This window comes from Canis lupus, chromosome 18, assembly GCF_011100685.1.
Source record: "Canis lupus familiaris isolate Mischka breed German Shepherd chromosome 18, alternate assembly UU_Cfam_GSD_1.0, whole genome shotgun sequence".
NCBI lineage: Eukaryota > Metazoa > Chordata > Mammalia > Carnivora > Canidae > Canis > Canis lupus.
The window spans coordinates 3381816-3405616 of NC_049239.1; positions in this window are offsets into that span (position 1 = coordinate 3381816).

Sequence of the window (23801 nt, forward strand, 5' to 3'; positions counted from 1 at the left end):
TGGGGGAAAAGTGGCATTACTCTAACTCAGTAATGCTGGCACATCCCCAAGCTGCCCCACTCATAAGAACCCTCTGGTAGACAATGTTTTATGCCTGTCAAAGTCAAGCATCTGTATGCCCTTTGACCCAGCATTGCCACAGATACATTTACTCTAGCACACAAAAAATAATGTACAAGAAATATTTACTGCACTGTCGTCTACAATGACAGAAGCTTCTAAATAAAACAAGTGTCTTTCAGTAAGAAACTGGTTTAATGAATAGTGTCACAGTCATTCTGTGATATATTATGTGGGCTATTAAAAGAACTCAATAGAACTAAATATTCTAATATGAAATAACTCCTCAAAATTAATATAACATGAATAAAGCAAAATTGTTATGAATCTTGCTTTAAAAATAAGGATGTGTTTATGTATCCATTCAGAATATCTTTGGGAAGAACCCAAGAAACAGAAAACAGTAGGACCTTTGGATAGCATGTCTAGGTGCCTCTCTTATAACATGAGAATAAATCAGTAAATTTTCTACAACACACACACATACACACACACGCATAAATACACACACAGAGAATTATCCATCTTTTTGGTTTGCCAACTTCAGAGTCTAGGCTTTATGTTTTAATTTTTCTTTCATTTTTGCATGATGATTATAGCAGCTCTAGACATCTCATCCTCATCCAATAATATAAAAAAGTGCTTGAATGATTATTTATTTATTTATTTATTTATTTATTTATTGCTTGCTTGAATGTTTCTAATGCATATGATTTCAAAGTTCATACAAATTTTCATGGTAAAAAACAATAAAAAATGTTTCAAATTCTGCATGTAAAGAGTTTGGAAGTTATCACTTATCCTAACAACAGGTAATAAGCTAAACAGATTTAAAAATTGTAACTCTTCTTGGATCCATAAAAGAAGGAAGGACAGAGGACAAATTACTGCCCCTATTATTGGAGAGATGGGTGAATGCAGGTCATCATGGCTTCTCAGAGCAGCTACTCAGAAGCAGAAACAACTGTGGTAATCAGTGTTGGGGTAGGAATATCTGAACTGTAACTGATAAATTGCTGGAGGCTCAGGGCAGACAACTTTGAGAGTTAAAATCTCTAGGGAGACTAGTCATAGGGGAGCCCTACAATATTATAAGATTTATTTCCAGGAGCTTGACCAGGTTCTCACAGTAAATATCAGAGAGAAATCCTCTCAGGCTTTCAGCAGGAAGGGAAAAGGAATCAACTTGAAATAGACCACTCTGTTCTTCTTAAAAAAGGACTGCCTTCAAAAGAAACTGGTTAAGTAGAGCCTAACCTGCTGTGTTTTATGAGAGCTTGATCTGGGGAAGAAAAATACCAACTGCAGCCCTCTATAGCCATCCTCTCACATCCAGGGTAGTGAGGGGCTGAGAAGTACTTTTCGCAAGAGCAGAGGCACAGCTCACTGAAAGACTAAGCCCTAGTCATAGATACAGAACCTTTCCCTTCCCTCATTCCTTACAACCATCTTAGTAAAGGCCTCTTTACAGCAGTTACTTCTGCTCAGTGCATCATGTCTGGCTATCAAAAAAAAAAATCAGAAAGCATACAAAAAGCAAAAAACACAGTTTGAAGAGACAAAGCAAGCATCAAATCAGACGTGACAGGAATGTTAAAATCACCCAAGTGAGAATTTAAAATGATTAATGTGCAAAGAGCTCCAGTGGATAAAGTAGTCATCATGAAAGAACAGATGGGCAATGTAAATAGAAATGGAAACCCTAAGAAAGAACCAAAAAGTAATGCAAGAGATTTAAAACAAAACAAAACAAAAACTATAAGAGTAATGAAGAACTCCTTTTATGAGCTCATTAGTAGATTGGTCATGGTTGAGCAAAGAATCTCTGAGTTAGAAAATATATCAACAGAATCCTTGAAAATCAAAAAGTTAAGAGAACACTGAGAAAAGAAAAATGAAAAAAAAAAACACACAAAGTAGGGATTGTGAGACAATTATAAAAAGTATAACATACTTCAAACTGTTATATACTTTTACTTGGAGTACCAAAGGAAAAAAGGAGAAAGACAAGAACAGAAGAAATGTTTTAATCAATAAAGACTGAGAATATCTCCAGATTGGTACTAGACACCAAATCACAGATCCAGGAAGCTTAGGGAAAATAAAATAAAGCCTTCCTACCCCCCCCACCCCCTAAAAAAGCTACACCCAAACATACTAATCTCAAATTATAGAATCAAAGAGAAAGGAAAAAAAAAATCCTGAATGAAGCCAGAGGGCGGTGAATGCCCTACTTGTAGATAAGACAATAAGTGAATCTAACTTCTCAGAAATCATGAAACAAGAAGACAGTGGAATGAGATATTTAGAGTATTGAGACAAAGAAAGCACCAACCTGGAATCCTGTAACCTATGAAATTATCCTTCAGTTGTGAAGGAGAAAAAAAAGACTTTTTCAGACAAGTAGAAAGTCAAGGGATTCACTATCAGTAGACTTGCCTTATAAGAAATGTTAAAATAAAAAAAAAAAAAGAAATGTTAAAATAACTTATTTGGAAAGGAAGAAAATAATATGGGTCAGAAACTTGGATTTACTTAAAGAAAGGAAGAACATCAGAGAAAGAATATGTGAAGATAAAATAAAAACTTCCATTTTTTTATTTGTAATTGCTTTGATAACAGTTTCTTCAAAATAATAATAGGGACAATGTGTTTAATTATGCATGCTCACTCATGTGATACAAATGACAGCAATAGATGTAAGTGATCAAAAAGAGAAATTAGTATTATTTTTGTACTAAAAGGTACTCATACCACCCATAAATTGATAAAGAATTATTAAAGGGCAACCACCAAAAAAGTCAATAAACAAAAATAAAAATAAACTGAGATGCCAAGAAAGGAGACAAAAAGTAAATGCAAATTAAAATGGGAAAAGGCAGAAAAGGAATGGAAGACAAAACTAGGAAATAAAGTGAAAAAGAACAGGACAACAAATAAAACACAGTAATGAATATGACTAATATTTAATCCAAGTATATCAATAATTACTTTGTATGACAATGGTCTAAATGCACCAATTAAAGGACAGAGATTACCACAGTGAATAAAAAAAAATGAACTAACTGTATGTTCTTTGCAGAAAACTCACTTTAAATACAAAGACACAAATAGTTTAAATTTAAATGGATGGAGAAAAATATACCATCCTAATACCAAACAATAGAAAGCAAGTGTAACTACATTGGTTTCGGACAAAGCAGACTTCAAAGTAAGGAAACTTATCAGGAATTACAATGGACTCTGTATAATGATACAAGGGTTAATTTTCCAAGAAGGAATAACTATTCTTAATGTGTGTATGCCTAACAACAGAAAGTCAGACTATGGGAGGCAAAAACTGATAAAGCAGTAAAGAGAAATAGATGAATCCACTGTCATTATTGGCGTCTTCAACACTCTTAGGAATGAAACAGATCTAGCAGGCAGAAAATCAGTAAAGATATAGCTGGACTCAACAACACCATGAATTAACTGGATATGATTGATGTTTCTAGACAGCTTCATCCAGTAACAGCAGAATACACATTTTTTTAAAGCTTAGTTGGAACATTCCCCAACATAGATACCATTCTTGCTCATAAAACCCCAAATAACAAATTTAAAAGAATAGAAATCATACAGTATCCACTTTTAGACCATAACAGAATTAAACTAGAAATCAATAACAGAGAGATAACTGGACAATTCCCTAATATATAGAGATTAAATAATACACATCTAAATGATGTGTGGGTGAAAGATGAAATTTTGAGAGAAATTTAAAATATTTTTATCTAATTGAGAAATGAAAACAAATCAAAAATTGTGCAATGTGCAGGACATAGTGCTTAGAGGGGAATTTATAGAAATGAAATTTTATATTAGAAAAGAAGAAAGGTCTGAAGTTAATCATTTAAACTGCAATCTTACAAAACTAGTAAATGAAGAGCAAACTAAATCCAAAGTAAACAGAACAAAATAAATAATAAAATTTAGAGTAGAAATCAAGAAAACCAAAAACTGAAAATCAGCAGAGAAAATCAATGAAACCAAAAGCTATTTTTTTAAAGGATCAATAAAATCAATCACCTTCTAGCTAAGCTTACAAAGAAAAAAGAGAGAGAGAGAGAAAAAAGAGACTGATAATATCTAAAATCAAACGAGGAACACCACTACTGATCCTATGGAAATTAGCAGGATAATAAAGAAATATCATTAACAACTCTATGCTCACATATTTGATAACCTAGATGTGATGGACCAGTTTCACGCAAGGCACAATGTGTCAAAACTCACACAAAAAGAAATAGATTATTTGAGTAGCTGATATCTATTAATGAAATTGAATCAACAATTAATAAGCTTCCACAAGAGAAAGGACCAGGCCCAGATGATGAATTCATTTACGAATCCTATCAAACATTTAAAAAAATAAATTATACCAATTCTCTACATTCTCCTTTAGAGAATGGAAGCAGAGAAAATACCTCTTAACTTATTCTAGGAAGCCAACATTACCCTACTATCAAAACCAGAAAAATTCGCTAAAGAAAACTACAGACCAATATTTCTCATAAGTATAGATATGAAAATATTCAGCAAAGTATTAGCAAATAAAATCCAAAAAATATAAAAGGAATTATATACCATGACACAGCACAATTTGAATTTTTTATTAATTTATTTATTTTGGGAGTGGGGGGGAGTTAGGAAGAGGATGAGAGAGAATCCCAAGCAGACTCCCTACTGAGCACAGACTCCAAAGTGGGGCTCAATTCCATGACCCTGAGATCATGACCTGAGCAGAAGTCAAGAGCCACATGCTTAACTGACTGAGCCACCCACCCATCTTGAAGCGGTGGGATATATCCAAGGGATACAAAGCTTATTCAACATTCAAAAATCAATTAATATAATCAACAAAGGAAAAAATGAAACAAAATATATGATCATATCACTTGATATAGAAAAGCACTTGACAAATCCAATACTCATTCATGATAAAAACTCAGTAAATTAGAAATAAAGAGAAACTTTCTCAACTTGATCAAGACTATCTACAAAAAAACCTACAGCTAACTTCATATTTAATAGTGAGAAGCTAGAAGAATGTGTACAAAGGAAGGATATTTCATCTTAGCACTCCACTTCAACATCATACTGGAACATCGTACCTGCTAATGCAATAAGACAAGGAAAATAAGTAAAAGATATACCCACTTGGAAGGAAGACATAAACTATCTTTGTTTGCAGCTGACATGATAGTCCATGAAGAAAGAAAAAAAAAAAAAACCTACTGAAATTAGTAAGCAATTATAGCAAGGTTTCAGAACACAAGGTTAATATGCAAAAGTTGATTACTTTGTATCAACAATGAACAAGCAGGATTTGAAATTAAAAACAATACCATTTATTTTAGCTCTCTCAAGACTGAAATACTTATATATAAATCTAACAAAATATGTACAAGACTAACAAAATATGTACAAGACCTATGTGTGAAAAACCACAACATTTTGATGAAAGAAATCAAAGAAGCACTAAATAAATGCAAGGTGCCCCAGGTTTATGGATAGGAAAATTCAAAATTGTCAAGATGTTAGTTCTTCCCAATTTAATTTATAGATTTAATGCAAACTCAATAAAAATCCTAGCAAGTTATTTTATTGACATTGAAAAGCTGATTGTGAAGTTTATATGGAAAGGCAAAAATCCAGAATAGACAATGTAATATTGAAAGGAAAGAACAAATTTGGATAATTGATACTATCTGACTTCAAGCCTCAATATAAAACTATACTAATCAAGACAATGTGATGTTAGTGATAGAATATACAAACAGAACAACAAGACAGGATGGAGAGCCCAGAAATAGACCCCTATAGATATAGTCAACTGTTCTTTGATTAAGGATCAAAGGCAATGCAATGGAGAAAAGATGGTCTTTTCAACAAATGGTACTGGAACAACTAAACACTTATGTGCAAATAAAGGAAATAAGACACAGTACTTACCTTTTCACAAAAATAAAAAATGGATCAAAGACACAAATGTAAAATGCTAAACTATAAAGCTCCTAGAAAATACATAGTAGAAAACCTACACAACCTTGAGTATTAGCCTTTTTAAATGCAAAACCAAAGACACAATCCATGAAAAAAATAATTGATCAGCTGGACCTTATTAAAGTTAAAAACTTCAGCTCCACTAAAGACAGTATGAAGAGAAGTTTACCGAAGAAGATATACACAGATGACAAATAAGTATATGAAAAGATGCTCCACATCATATGTCATCAGGGAAGTGCAAATTAAAACAATGTGATTCCACTAACTTAGAATGGCCAAAATCTGTGACACTGACAACATCAAACGTTAACAAGCATGAGGAGCAATGGAACTTTCATATGTTGCTGGAGGGGATGCAAAATAGCACCACTACTTTGAAAAAAAAGCCCAGCAGTTTCTCAGAAAAATATGCATACTCTTACCATATAATACAGAAATCCCTGTCCTTGGTATTTATCCAGAGGAGTTGAAAATATATATGTCCACATACATACCTGCATAAAAAAAAATCATAGTATCTTTATTCGTAGTTGCCAAAACTTGGAAGAAACCAAGATGTCCTTCAAAAGATGAAGAGATAAAAAAAAAGTGCTACATCCAGACAATGCAATATCATCAGTGATAAAAATAAATGCTATAAAGCCAAGAAAAGATATGGAGATGCCTTAAATGCATATTAGTAAGTGAAAGAAGCCAATCTGTAAAGGTTACACACTGTATGATTCCAAATATATGGCATTCTGGTAAAGACAAGCTTTGGAAACAATGGAAGGTCCAATAGTTGCCAGGACTAGGGGTGGAAGGAGATGAAGAGTCAGAATATGGGTTTTTTAAACATTAAAAACACTCTGATGTTATAATAATGGTTATAATTCATTATACACTTATTCTGACCCATAGAATGTTCAATTCCAAGAGTGAACCCTAAGGTCAGCTATGGACTTTGGGGGTTATGATGCATCAGTGGTTCATTAAAAATGTAGCATTCTGGTGAGTGATGTTGATGATCGGGGATGCTGCCTGTATGAGAGCAGAGGATATATGAGAAATCTTTGTACCTCCCATTCAATTGTGTTGAAACCTAAAACTGCTCTAAAAATTGAAATCTAAAAACAAAAAAAAATGGGAATCTTTTGAAGAATTTGAAATAGGACATATGTCTAATGTAGGCATTAAAATTTATTTATCAGTGTAGATAATAATGGAGGTGTCAATATTGGCTCTTGCTGGTAACCAGGTATAAAATTCAGTGTTGTCAGTGGTGATAAAACAGCAGAAAGTTACTACCAGTATTGAGGAGATATAATCAACAGTCCAGGGGAGTTTGGGTATGTGAGGGGCAGTGTGTGGAGTATCAAGGATAACTGCCAAGTTCCCTGCTTGCCATGTGAGATGCATATGTTGCCAGTCACTTAGAATGGAAACATGGATGATGAAATACCATGATTTCAGTTTTAAACAATCAAGCATTATATACTCATTAGAATCTAGTAAATGATGGGGTGCTTGGGTGGCTCAGTTGGTTAAGCATCTGTCTTTGGCCTTGCATCAGGCTTCCCGCTCAGTGGGGAGCCTGCTACTCACTCCCCCTGCTTGTACTCTCTCTCTCTCTCTCTCTCTCTCTCTGTCAAATAAGTAAATAAAATCTTAAAAAAAAAAAGATATCCAGTAAATGAGCTGAAATGGAGATTGAGCTTATTATACATACACAATATATAACATTATAGATTCTATATCTACTATGTATTTGTATATGATGTTACGTATACACACATAGCCTCTCCTCATTATTCATGGATTCCATATTTGTAAATCCATCTATTTACTAACATTTACTTGCAAACCCAAAGTCAACACTGGGCAATGCTTTTATGTGATTCACAAATGTGCAAAAAGTGGCAGAAAATTTGTGTTTCCTAAATCTCCCGCTCTTGGCTGAGGTCAAACATGGGCAAGTGCTTGTTTCAGCTTTTAGGCTATAAACAAGTGTTCTTTTGTTATGTATATTTAGTTGCACATTTTCACATATTTGTGGGGTTTTTTATTTTTTTATTTTTTTGGTGTTGTTTTGCTATTTAAAATGGCCTAGGGACGCCTGGGTGTCTCAGTGGTTGAGCATCTGCCTTCGGCTCAGGGCGTGATCTTGGGGTCCTGGGATCCAGTCCCACATGGGGATCCCCATATGGAGCCTGCTTCTCCCTCTGCCTGTATCTCTGCCTTTCTGTCTGTGTGTCGCTCATGAATAAATAAATAAAATATTAAAAAAATAAAAATAAAATGGCCTTGACATGCTGAAGTGCTGTCGAGCATTCCTGAGGGTAAGAAGGCTGTGGTGGGCCTTACAGGGAAGAAACGTGTTGCATAAGCTTCTTTCATGAATGAGTTATGGTGCCAATGCTAATAAATCAACAGCATACATTCAAGAAAGCTTCTTTAAATGAAAACAATTATTTAATGATGCTTTTAAAGTTTTTCCTGTATTTTTGAGTTGCCAAAATATTGTAACCAGAGGCCAGAAGAAACCTAACCTTGTGTATCCCCCTAACCTTATGTATTCCCCAGAAGCAACGGTTCAGGGTTCACTAATTCATTGTTCGTGACAACTTTATAGAACATAACCACTGCAGATAATGAGAATTGAGTGTCCCGGTATATATGCCAACGAATCCTTGTGCAGGAGATTATACACATGTGATCAGAGAAGTGAGAGACCTTGAATGAGCTGAAGAGTTTCAAAATATGAAGATCTGGTAGAGAATGTACAAGCCAAACAGGAGTACCAGTGTTGCTTCCTTGGTGGGAACAGTCATCTTGTCAATATCTACCTTTTTCCTTTGTACATAAAGATTCAGAATAAATGTTTCCTTGAATTCAAATCTTTGGTTGGTTAAATTTTTTAAGGTGTCATAAAATCCATTGTTGGCCAAGCTCTAGGTGCATAAGTAAATTGTAAATATCATAAAATGCTCCAATTCCCTCACAGAAAAACATAAAAACAACATTTCTAAAGTAAAAACAAAACAAAACAAAAACAGAAACAAAAACAAAAACAAGTCATTCACTTTTTCCCAGGAGCCCTATATAAGGGATTTTATCTCAAGGCATTTTTTCAAATAGATCAAAAATATTTTTTTTAATTTTTATTTATTTATGATAGTCACAGAGAGAGAGAGAGAGAGAGAGAGAGAGAGAGAGAGAGGCAGAGACACAGGCAGAGGGAGAAGCAAGCTCCATGCACCGGGAGCCCAATGTGGGATTCGATCCCAGGTCTCCATGATCGCGCCCTGGGCCAAAGGCAGACGCTAAACCACTGCGCCACCCAGGGATCCCAAATAGATCAAAAATAAAGAACTAAAATTATACAGTATCATAAAAATCTGCATAATTTTTTGGAAATCTCCTTATTTAATGTTTATATGTCCATTTCAAGAAAAAGGAACGAATATTATAAAAGCATGTACATTTGGTTTGGAAAAATACTGGCGGGAGTATATATATATATATATATATATATATATATATATATATATATATAAATGTAATTATGTATTGAAACTGATATGTCAATATTATTGCTTTGGGGAATAATGTCAATATACATTTATAGAGAAACCTTTCTTCAGACTTTCTAGTATATGGATTTATTTTGATTTTGATGGTCCTGCACAATTCAGATTTTGCATACATTGAAAATATTGCTCCCTTACCCTTGTGGAATATTTTAAAACTTGCACCCCATAAAATTTCAAACATACACAACAGAATAAAAGTTTAGAAACCATTTTCAGCCATTTGACAATCCAATCCATTTGCATGTGATTGTATGTATGCATATACATATACGCATATGTGTGTGTGTGCGTGTGTGTGTATGAACGACTAAAATATATGCATTAATGACCAAAAATTAAGACCAAGCACACAAATAGCGCAGCTGGGTCTGTCCCACAGTATGAAGCGCTTCTGTAGGATTTCTTTCAGTCTAGATGTTGCCGATTACCTTCTCGTGGCTTTAATTAACACGCCTGCCTATATTTTCTCCAAATAAGTGGCTGGCGGTTTGATGGGCAGGCCTTCCATATTCCCTTTTCTCATGCGCATTATTACCCAAATACTTTTCAGTGGCCAAGGTGCCAAAACAAATCCCCGTGCAATGGATTAAAAGAGTCTTTCCTCCTTAACCCTCCCTGAATGGTTTCATTCTTTCTTAAAAGCCATTTTTCTTACAAGTACTCAACTGGCACTGCGCTTGCAGTATGCCCTTGAGATCATTCTATTTATGACTCACACGCAATTTATGTGAGCCTTGACATAAATTACGTTGAAATTACACAGAGATAGTAGAAGACAAATGCACAAACAGCAAGAACATGAAAGTTACATTCAGTAATGGCAGTTACTCAGTTTTCTGAAACATGGAAAGACCTATGTCTCCCTGGACAGACTCAGTTGCTGTTTGACTTAAAGCATAAAACAGAAGCTCTGTAGTTTCAGAAAGAGGGTCGAGTCTATAATCTTTACGTTCTGTATTGTATTTCTTTTATTTTTATTTATTTTTTTTTTTTTGCATTGTATTTCTGTATCATATTGTATTGCTACGCAGTTAGGGATATTGTTTTCTTTTTGAACCGTGTGCTCAGTTTAAGATCCTTTCAATATTTCTTAAACATATCAACCTTGGTTTGTATTTTACACTATTTCAGTAATTTTTTTTTTCTCCTGGGTTTTATATTCCTTCAGTGTAAGTTTAATTATACTTGATATATATAAGGTTCTAATATCTGGTGAGATCTTTACTCCTTCATTGCTATTCTTTTTATTTCAGAATATATTAAATAGTCTCATTCATTTATTTTATTAATGAATTTTGGAATCTTTCTGTCAGGTTTCATAAAGTATCTCATTAGGCTTTTAATTGGAAATGCACTCAAATCTATAACTTAACTTGGAAAGAGTCATCACACCTTCATGTATTCTTTCAAATTACAATTAGACAAATATGGATTTTCATGCTTGCAAGCGATCATGAAGAACTTCTTGAGTCCTACTTAACGCTTGAATCTCCCGGGTCAGGTGGGTACCCGGATCACACTTCTTAACAATGTGGTATTTGTTGTTCACTTGTTTCCATGATATTTTTTAAATGAAAAGCATAATGGGAGTCTAGAGAAGAGGCAGGAAGGAAGTGGTGTATGGGATGGGTCTTAGGGTTCAATGAAAGTAAAGGAAAGGGTTACTTCACAAAATCTGGTAAAAAATGTGGGGTTTTCCAATTAATTAGTAAGCATGGAGAACTGACAATCTCAGGGCAGCTGAATTGAAAAGATGCAATGGATTGAAATTCATCACAAATTAGATTCCTGACTATCTCAGTTCTGTTTCAAGTCCCCCCACCCCCGCCCCCCGATTCTGTGAACTGTGCTGGGCACCGTATACCAAAACCACCCCACAAATGTTGGCATTCAGGGCAGGGATGTGGGTGGGAGCTGGCCTGGGTCCCAACCCAGCCTCCTGCTCCGTATGTTCAGTGCACAGGCTGGGAACTCACCTTCCTGTCGGTGAACTTGTCCGCCCTGCACTGAGGAATGTTCACATTGTTCACCCTGAACCCCACATTCCCGGCATCCTGCTGCACCATCCCACCCGGAGCAGCCCACCCACAACATAAAATTATTTGTAGATTTAAGTTTTTCAATATCTTGCTACATAAATAGTAGTTTTCATAGTGAATTTTTAATGTCCAATTTATTTCATAGTTTAGCTTCTTGAGTATTTTTATTTTCCTTCTATTTGTTTACTTACGGTTATTTTTATTGTCATTATTTAAAATGTATTATCTATTTGATTATATTTTTAGAGATCTATTTCTCACTTTTTCTTTATAAATTTCACTGTGTCCATTTCTCTACTTTATTTCTTGTGTCACATCTTTCACCTAAAACTTTTTCAGGGGATCCCTGGGTGGCGCAGCGGTTTGGCGCCTGCCTTTGGCCCAGGGCGCGATCCTGGAGCCCCGGGATGGAATCCCACGTCGGGCTCCCGGTGCATGGAGCCTGCTTCTCCCTCTGCCTGTGTCTTTGCCTCTCTCTCTCTCTCTCTGTGTGTGTGACTATCATAAATAAATAAAAATTTAAAAAAAATAAAAAAAAATAATTTAAAACTTTTTCAGGATAAGTTGTTCTGCTCTTTAGAAGAGTAGAGTATTTTTTTGCTTTCTTCTTAGGAAAATATTTAATTCTTTGATTTTTTTCTTAAAAATCATTTAAGTTTTATTCTATAGAGAGAGGCAGTGAAGCCACGGATATTAGTGTCAATATTACTATTATGTTTACTGCTGTAATCTTGATTCCTTGCTTCAAATGGTCACTTGCATGGACATTTTAGCCATGAGATGAGAAAAAAAAATCATTAGGATTAATTGATGACTAATTAATTAACAATGCTGAATGAGTATTATTTAATGTTTAATATTATATTTAAATATTTTATATATATAAATAATATATATAATATATAAATATATAAATAAATATATAAATATATTCAAATATTGTCAATTATATAATATATAATTGATTAATAAGTGTTAATAATTGGTAGTTGTTACAATTAATTATTAATTAGGTTGACTTTTTAGCATGCAATTTTAGCCATATCACATTTTTTAAGTGATAAAGTCCACTTAGCATACATTGTGATATTAGTTTCAGGTGTACAATATAGTGATTCAACCCTTCCAGACATGGCTTGGTGCTCATCACAGGTGAACTTCTAAATCGCCATCAACCATTTCCCCTCATCCCCCACGCACTTCCTCTCTAATAATAACCACCAGTGTGTCCTCTATAGTTAAGAATCTGTTTCTCAGGATATCTGAGCAGCTCAGTTGGTTAAGCGTCTGCCTCTGGTTCAGATCATGATCCTGGGATCCAGCCCCATATCAGGCTCACTGCTGAGAGGGGAGTCTTCTCCCTCTGCCCCTCATCTTCCTCATGCTGTGTGTATCACTTTCCTTCTCTCTCAAACAAATAAAATCTTAAGAAAAAATAATCTGTTTCTTGGTTTGCTTCTCCCTTTTATTTCCCTCTTTACTCAGTAGTTTTGTTTCTTAAATTCCACATATGAGTGAAATCATATGGTGCTTCTCTTTCTCTCATTGATGTATTTTGCTTAGCATAATACACTCCAGCTCCACCCACATCACTGCAAGTGGCAAGATTTCATTCTTTTTATGCCTAAGTAATATCCCATGGTTAAGGTATGTGTATACATATATATGTATGTATGTATGTATGTATGTATGTATGTATGTATATGTATGTGGCTATATATATGACATACCAAGTCTTCTTTATTCATTCATTAACCAATGGACTCTTGGGTTGTTTCTATAATTTTAGCCATATCAATTTAAAAATTTTAAAATTTTGGTTCATTGAATGTCAGTTTTCATGACAATTCATTTTCACCTAGGGGAAAATTATATACTGTACTTAAGCATTAACAAATATTTAGCAATCATAGTCACATAAGAATGTTGAAATGCATATTCTATTGTTCTCTAGTGATAATGGTAAATTATCATGTGCTAAATTTTAATGTCTTTACTTATTTTCTTGTATTATTATAATTAGTATTAGAGAGCAAGTGTGAGTGGTGGGGGCCAGAGAGGGGCTGAGGGAGAGGGCAAGAGAGAGAGAATCTTAAGCAGGCTCCACCCAGCACAGAGCACAATGCAGGTCTAGATTCCTCAACCCTGAGATCATGACCTGAACTGAAATCAAGAATTAGATGCCTAAATGACTGAGTCACCCAGGCTCATATATTTTTGAATTCATATTTTCTCTATTCCATTGCTATACTTGGTGGACATTAGATAGTAGGTATTACAAAGTATTTTTAATGAGTCACAAAGCAGGTTATCTAACTCATCTTCCCCCAATTTATCATGCTTTATTCAATTAAAATAAAAAGAAAATTTATATTTCACAATGTGGGAAATATTTCTGGACTGATTATATAGTCATTGATATTACTGTGAGACAGGCATTTTGAAAGAGGCCAACCCACAGGCTGGGTGAAGCATGTGCCCCTAACCTGCACATTAGACAATACCACGTCCCAGCTTCAACTTGTAGAAAGACACCATCGTGGGGTACACATCGATTTACCTGTCATGCTGATGAGCTGTGTCGCCCACCCCTCTGGTAGCATCACTCTCTCCTAAACCCTGCTACGATAAAATGCTCCTTTGGCCTTTCTGTCCATGAGAGTTACTATCTTCTTTCAGATTTTGCTCAGTAGATTCTGCAAATTGTCCCATCTTTTAACAACTGATCAAAGCTCTTTCAATGAGAGCATCTGCCTCCAGCTAAGAAATTCAGATCCCATCCCTGGGGTTTGAATTGCGAGGTCAGAGATAACTAGTCTGTTTTCATTTCTGCCAATTAGAGAAATGATTAAATACGAAGCACACTGGAAATATTCATTGCTTTCCAGCCCCCGTGGAGGAAGCCCATGTTAGGAGTAAAGATTACTTGCAGTAAGAATCAGCAAGAAGTGAGAGGAAGATGGTCCTGGAGCCATTTCTGTCCATTTTCACTGTGCCCTGTGGCCCAGATGCAGCCTTGCCCTTTTAGAGTTACACAATTTCTCATATATACTCACTTATTTTACTTTGGGTAGTTCAACTTGCATTTTATTTATTTACAGCGTACAAACAAAACAAAAAGATGTCTAGTTAGTACACAGCTCCCATTTTCTCATATTATTATTTCTTTCGTCAGTGCTTAGCAAAATAGTAGTCATTAAAAATAAGCCTGTTTGCTGGGGCACCTGGGTGACTCAGTTGGTTGAACAGATGGCTTTTGGTTCTGGCTCAGGTCATCAACTCCAGGTTCTGAGATTGAGTCCTGAGTTGAGCTCTGAGCTGAGTGTGGAGCCCGCCTAAGATTCTCTTTCTCCCTCTCCCTCTGCCCCCCACCTCCACTCACATGCTCTCTCTCTCTCTGTCTCACACACACACACACACAAACAACACACACACACACACACACAGACACACACACATCAATAAATATACCTGTTCACTACAGCTTCCCCCTTCAGGTGAGGCTAGACTTAACTACTCCAAAAGAAGACTGTAGAAAGGGAAGAATGGGAAATTTACTGTGGAGAAAGCTTCAAGCACTAACTTCATCAACTGACCAAGGTTAACATCATCTGTGATATCATGCGAGTATCATGTACTCTCTGATACCATAGGGTGAGAAGCATACTTCTACTGTGTTGTGTTCTTCCTTGAAACTCCAAATGCCATTCTGGTCATGAGAAAACAACAGCAATTCTAGACTGAGGAATGCTGTACAGGACACCTAGCAAATTCTCTTTGGGAATATTAAGGTCATGAAAATCAAGGAAAGACTAAAACTATCACAGACTGTGAGACTAAATCCAACTAAATGCACTGAAGTGTTCTGAGTCAGAAACCTGAGAAAATCCAAATAATGTCTATGGTTTAATTAATAGTCATAACATATTAGTTTCTTAGTCTTGACAGATATACCATGATAATTTCAGAAAGTGTAAGGTAATGAGGTAATAGGGGAGACGAGGTGAAGGGTACATAGAAACTCTCTTTGCAAAGTTTTTGTAAACTTAAAATTACTCCAAAATAATAACCATTTTCAATAAAAAATGAGGAAATATTAAGAAAAACTTCATGCCAATGAATTTGACAACTTTAAAAAAAAAGAAAACCACTTACAAGTTACATGATGAGCATCCATACTCACTTTTCATTCTTTGGTTTTCATAGTTATGAATTCATTATCCTCATGAAGTTGTTTATACAATTCATTACTTGAGTGATGTAAATTGCAGCAGAAGTATTATAAAACTAGTATGATGGGAATGTTTTCCACAGGTTGTCATAGATTACTACATCCTGATCAAAGCCAGAAAATTGGTCACTTTTCCAACTCATTTATTCTTTCACCACACATTTTAAAAAATATTTTATTTATTTATTCATGAGAGACAGACACACACAGAGAGAGAGAGAGAGAGAAAGAGAGACACAAAGAGAGATAGGCAGGGACACAGGCAGAGGGAGAAGCAGGCTCCATACAGGGAGCCTAATGTGGGACTCGATCCCCGGTCTCTAGGATCATGCCCTAGGCCAAAGACAGGTGCTAAACTGCTGAGCCACTGAGGGATCCCCAACATTTATTGGATGCCTAATGTATACCAGGCAGTGTCCCAGGAGCTGAGCAGATGCATTAACCAAGCTCTTATTCTCAGGGCGTTTACATTCCAGTGGTGGGAGAGAGAGTGAACAAGCAAACAGATGCATCATATGATTTCAGGTTTTGATTCATGAGAGTAAAGCAGGAGAAGGACAAAGAGCTTAGATCCCTGTGACCAGCTGTGACATGTGCTAGTCCTGCTACTTTCGTTTAATCTGCATGAGGATATCAAGCTAATGTGAATATTAAGATTAGCACGTAGTTGACCAAGATTTAAGAAATTAGGGACACTGAAACTCAAAGAAAAGAAATGCTTAGACATTGGGCGGAACCACCAGCTGGATAAGCTGGAGCAGAGAATTTTCTGTAAAGTTGTAAAGTCCCCTCAGAGCCTTGTTCAGGAGGTGCTGATCAGCGTACCACGATGGGAGTGAGTGCATGGCCTGGCAGGGTGCAAACCCAGAATTGAACATACTCCTCTAACTCTAATGGAATACTTGTGTGTTTAGATAATTGGCCTTGTAATATTCACGGCCAACACCTGCTCTGCACAGGGACCTTGGAGAGTCCCTTCAAATTTCAGACACTGGCCACAGAGAAGGGTTGAAACAAGGGATTTCCCACGGTCCTGCAGATGATACAGAAGCAAACGGAGCTGTGTCCACGTCTTTGGAACAAAAGCCATAGGCTATAAAATAAATGTCAAAACTGCATGGGCTCAACTGTTTATTTGGAGGAGTTTTTATTTCCCTTGTACATGGATACCAACCTCCATTTTGCTTTTTTTTTTAGCTTTAACTGACCAGTTCCAGTGGCCTATAATGTCTGTTATGCTAATAATCAGAATAAATACTTCTAAACATTGGATATTGGAGGCAAATAATTGAACTCCAAAATGTTTCTTTCAATCTTTTTCAAAATCAGTAAAGCCCTACTATTTATAAGGACAAACTAATCCATTTACAGTGCCTTCCTTCTGTAAATAAAAGATAGGAACCTACAAATTCTATGTTTTTAATATAATGTCAAATGATGAGGTCCATTGCCACCAGTAAAGCAACTGTGGCAAATTACTTCTGTGGTGGTTGGGAATGGACTGACCTATGGCGACCCCTGTCTTTGTGCCTGGTGGCAGACTTGTGTCGGGAGGCTGGCTAAGGCCAATGTTCAGTCTGCAACTTCAGACCAGAGCTCTCTCTGTGTGAAGCTAATGAGTTCTTATGGGGATGCTACTCACTACGCTGGCCCCAGTAGAGATACAGCCCAGCAAATCCACATTACCACAAATGGCTTATCATTCCATACTCTCTGGATCTCACTAAATTTCTGACAAAATGGTGGCTACACAATGAGCTTGCGGTATTTGAATCTTTGTAAATATATAGTGAGCAGTGCCAAAACTAACAGATTAAATGATACTCTGAAGGATGGAGGTGATTGAATAAAAATTGCAAATAGCTTCTGCTGTGGTCTATTTGGACAAAGCTACTTGAAATCTCATCTATCTTTTATACTCCTAAATCATTCCAACTATAATTCCTAAATAGAAAAAAAGAGTATTTCATTGACTTACGAATTTTGAATCCCCCCTTCCCGCTTCAAAGTCCTTAGTAATATTTATGACATCAATGTCAGCAAAAATTGACGAAGTTTCCTCATTGGACCAGATACCTAATGATGAGCTTTTTTGTGCAAGTTTTTCTATTAAGCAGGAGGGTGAACTTTGGAGCCCACGCTGGAATTTGAACTTCTGACAGCTCGCCTTAGAAATTTATTTTGATGAAGATTATTATTTTGATGAAGATTATTGACTGTAGAATATATGGTTTTATACTGTTTAGTTTTGGGTCAATTACTATCTTAATGGAGATAGGAGTGCAGTAGGTCGGCAGCGTGGGCTCTCTCAGGATCCTGATGCTCAGGCTAATCTCACAAAGAGGGATCTTCTGTGAAAAGTTGAATAATATATTTCTGTAAAGGCTCTGGGATTCCCAGAGATACTTTATGGCTGATTGACATAGAGTCAACAGGACAAAATTTTCCCATTTCTATAAGGCCATTCAGATGACTTCAGCACAATGAGAATCTCAAGAAACACAGCACTGTTTCTTATCTCCTCAGGAGCACGATGACTCAACCTTTCTTGCAAATTTTAGAGTTGACACATCAGGAACTACCTGGGAGTGATTAGCCACCTCGAACATCTTGAGGACAAACAGTACTAAAGGGAGGGTAAGGATAGAAAAAATGTGAGATGTTTGATGGCTCATATGATACACTCCTGTCCATTCTGAGAGAATGACATAGTGAGCCCTGAGGGTCTGTTTTGGTAGTTCTGTGCTTTAAAATTAAGTGATAATAGTATATAAAATTTAGGAAGCTATTGTTCACATGAGACTTTTTGCATACCCATACTGATAAGACTTGGGAAGATGTGGGTTATACTTATCATAAATGTTGTTATTCCCATTTAATAAATGAAGTAACTGGGGCCAGAGGTGAAATTCACTTCTCCATGGCTACTGCCTGGCAGTGAGCAGTGTCTTGTCAACCTGGCACCAATGTCCACATTCAAAATACCAATAATTTAATAATTTAATATACAAGTAATTATATGTGGCTCAGTTGATTAAGCATCTGACTCATGATTTGGGCTCAGGTCATGATCTCAGAGTCATGAGATCGAGCTCCATCTCTGGCTGTGCACTGGGCTTGGAGCCTGCTTAAGATCCTCTCTCACCCACTCCCTCTGCCCCTCCCTCCTTAAAAAAATACAAATGATTTAAAACTCCTAAAAATATTTTTTTTTCAGATTTGAGAAGAGGGGGATAGTGTTTTCTCACTCATATTGTGAAGCAGTGCAACCTTGATATCAAAATTCACAGACATAATAAAGAAAATAACAATATGATTACTTGAATGAACATGGAAGAGAAAATCCTGAATAAAGTATTATCAACCAAATTTCATTTTGCAAAAGATAATAATACATCAAGACCAAATTGGACTTATCCTGGGATTACAAGATTGGTTTAATGTTTGAAAGCCAATTGATAGGATTTATCACATTAGCTGGTATAGTAATACGACTAAGGCAGAGAAAACATTTAGGAAAATGCAACATCTTCTAATAATAAAAGCTTAGCCAACTAGGAAAGGGAGCCAACTTTTAAAATTTCATGAAGAGCATCGCCCTGCACAAATAATACTATGAAATAATAAGAAATATATAATTGTTTTGTGTCCTTTGTTCATAACACAGAGCTCTTAAAACCCTTATAGTTTCCTCAGTGATAGGGGGCCTGGGAGCATCTTTGTTCCAATAGCTGGTCTTTGACCCTGGTTCCCAACACAAGGTGCCTCAATCCATTGAAATTTCCTCGGTGATAGGAGCAGCTTTTGTTCTAATGAGGTGACTTTTGGTGGGCTCCTGGATGACTTCAGCATGGGTGCTGGTCCCCAGAAAGACCAAGCCATGGTTAAGAGTCTGTAACATTCATCCAGACCTTCCATCCTCCAGAGAGGGCAGAGGGGCTGGAGGTTGAGTTATAATCAATCATGTCTACACGATGAGGCCTCTACAGAAACCCAAAACAATCAGATCTGAAGAGCTTCCAGACTGCTGAGGGCATTCACAGGCTGGCAGAGTGCAGCCTAAATCCAGGGAGACAAAATCTCCTGTGCTTGGAACCCTTTCATACTTTGCGCTTGTATCTCACATCTTTCTGTTCATCTGCATCCTTTATTATATTCTTTTTAAAAAATTATTGAAGTTCAATTTGCCTACATATAACACCCAGCGTTCATCCCATCAAGTGCCTTCCTCAGTCACCCCCTCCTCCCACCCAGCTCCCCTTCCACTACCCTTTGTTTGTTTCCTAGAGTTAGGAGTCTCTCATGTTTTGTCACCCTCTCTAATTTTTCCCACTCATTTTTCCTCCTTTCCCCTATAATCCCTTTCACTGTTTCTTATATTCCCCATATGACTGAGACCATATGATGATTGTCCTTCTTTATAATAAACTCCATATATCCATCTGGATTAAAATATATAATATTTTGCCTAGCATTGTATCTTTTTTTGTTGTTATTTTCTATTTTTTAAACAGAAAGGAAAATCAACCTTACTCTTTGATGAAAGAAAATTATTAATTTTAATGTAGTCTAATTTATCAATTGTTTTAGTTTTTAATGATCAGCTCTCATGTTTTAGTGTTATTTTTAATACATCTTAGAGTTCATGGACCTTATGTCATTTTTAGTACATATTTCCCTACTTTTAGAGCATGAAGATAGCATCCTCCATTTTCTTCTAGAAAATTCTATTTTTGCCTTTCACTTTTAGGTCTATGAACCATCTCTATTTTCTTTTGTGTGTATGGCGCAAAGTGGAATTTTTCATAACGGCAAAAACAATGGGGATATATTTATTAATGTTAAAATTGAATAATCAGTTTTGCTGTGTTTGTAACACTAAAATATTACACCAGAGAGCAAATCATTGAACTCCCACTGAAATGGTAAATATAAATACAACCCTGTGCAGAACACATAAGTCACAGAATAATCCATGTATTACCTTTTCATTTGAATAAAGTCTTTTTTACATTTTAAATTTAAATTTGATTTGCCAACATATAGTATAACACCCAGTGCTCATCCCCATCAAGTGCCTTCCTCAGTGCCTGTCACCCAGTCACCTCATCCCCCCACCCACCTCCCCTCCCACTAACTGTTTGTTTCCCAGAGTTAGGAGTCTCTCATGGTGTGTCTCCATCTCTAATTGTTTCCCACTCAGTTCCCCTCCTTTCCCTTATAATCGCTTTCACTCATCTTTCCCTCTTCATCTGTCCAATGACTTTGAACTTCCTACATTTATCCTGTGTTTTCCCTTTGTTTTGATTTTGACTTTTGTTAGCCTGCAGCAGAAGGGTTCTCTGGGTCCCCAGCGTCCAGTTGATAGCACATTTTTGACCAGCCCTCCTTTTCTCCCCAAACCCTCTGTGGTTCTCCACCACCTGTACATGCATGTGTATTTCTGCCTGGGTCAGTGGTATGTGCAGGCATGTGTGCATGAATTTGTCTCTTAGAGGGAGCCTGAGCTAGAATCTCAGAGCATTGCTGCCTTGGGGCCTGATGTTCTTGGTTCCCTCAGTGCATGTAACAGAAAATTAAATGGAACAAGTATTTGGTGTGGTTTTTGTCTGATGAGTTTTTTAATCTTTGTTTTTCATATGTAGACTGTCCAGCCTTATCTGTTTGTTTCATTTTATTGAGGATTAGTCTTTTTTTTTTTCTCTTTCTTGTGACTAGTAGGCTCTTAGAAGAACCTGTTTGATGCAAAAACAAACAAACAAACAAACAACAACAACAAAAAACTTCATATGGGAGCCCTTGGGTCTCCGAGACTGCTCAACATGTATAATAAATGGCATTCACTGGGCCTATTCACATTTGATGGGGGAAAAAAAAAAAATCAGATAAATGGTTATCACAGATTTCAGTCACTGGGAAGATGGAAAGGGAAAGTGATAACAGAATGTAATAAGGAGTCAATGAAGAGATTTGTCATAATCTTTTTCAAACTAAGTGGCTGTTTTTCTCTTAATCAAATGTATGTGAACTTAAAATAAATGGGCTATACACCATAATAAACTAGATATTTTAACAAACACACATGGAGGGAAAAACTCAGTGATAAAAGTGAACAAAACAACAGAATAATATTTAAACTTGGTATGAAAATAAATCTTGGGGATCATTTTTTGTTGTTGTTACCAGCACCTGAGATAAGATTGGTCTTGTCCTTCTGTAGAACATTATATTTTCCCTTTTACTCCATAAATATCTCAAATAAGAAATATCCAAATTCACAGATCCTTTCATTGCCCTCTGTAGCAGCAATGAGAAGGCAATGAGTGAACAGGTTTGTAATAATTAAAACAGTCTTTTATTTCTATAAATGTACTCTGGGCAAACCTGCTTCTTGCAAGTTCAGAAGCCCAAAGGCACTAACATTGAATTATATCAGCCTCTGGCATACATATCACTTTCCAATCTAGAGTTTTAAGATCCTCAACTTTGAAATTAATTACATTTAATGCTTTATTGAATTTTTCAATTACTGGTCACTCCTGGCCAGGACTCCTCTCTCAAATTCCTAGTGTGATATCACTCCTCTGTTTTTAAATGAGGGAAAATTGGCATCTGCTTTTCTTTTTTCATTAATTCAAGTAAGAAGCTGATTTCTGGCTACTTTGGAGCTGAAATCACTTCTGAAAACAATGTTCTTTACAGCAGAGGTTCGTAAGCACTACTGCACATTTTATAGCCACATCACAGTTTCAAAAAATACCAATGCCTGATCTCACCCCAAGAAATCAAATTTAATTGATCTGGGATGTGAAAAGGCCTGAAGAATTCTGAAAGCTCAATAACTGCTTCTAATATTCAGTAAAGTTTGAGAATCACTGCTGTTCATTATCCTCTCCATTATCTGCTTATGGATGTAGATTTTTTAAAAATAAACGAATGATCATTCATTGTTAATGTCTAGTTATTATATCTTGGCAATGAAAGAAAAAAAACAAATACTAGTATTAAATCAGTGAGTGATTTTTAAATACAGATACCACTCAGTGTTTGCAAAGTTTTATTACTTTTGCTTTCTATCCAAGGAAACAGAGTCGTTTTTTTCTTAGATTAGAAATTTCAATCTCTGGTTTCTGGATTATTGTGTCAGAAGATATAATACTTGGAAATTATTTAATCAATAAATGTCTCTCAAAATTGTCCAGAATCCTTCTATGTATTTCAATAAAACCACTAACTTAGGTTGGTGCTGGCCTCTCCTATTTTCGAAGGAGACGTCATGAATGCCGTCCATTCTGGAAACCCAAACAGTAAAATCCAAGTGTGTAGAATCCATAGGAATATCTTTGCCCAATGTCAAATAGAAAATAAATAGGTAAATCACTCGATCTGGAACAAAAGAATAGTTGTAATTGTTAGCAAATTACCTTTGCGTGTTGATTTTAATGATACTAAAATTGCTAATTTTATTTAGCCTTATGCTGAGGTTCTGCTACTGACAGTCAACATCACCTTGAATGATCACACACTGCTTAAGAGACAATTGGTACTGTTAGATATCAATTTTAGAAATGAAGAAACTGAGGATTAAGAAGCTTACTTAATATTGTGTATTTCATTCATTTTAATTGCTATTTTAGTCATTGAAAAATGAAGAAGCATTTGACATTTTACATGTATCTATTGATCGATCATCTATTTATTTATCTATATCGTCTGTCACGGACCTATGGCTTCTAGATGTACTGTATCCTAAAGGTAAGCAAAATAAGAAATATACACTGTTTTGAGGAAAGCAGTTCATATATAGTACAAACTAAGATAGTAAGACCACCATGTATCAAGTGTTTA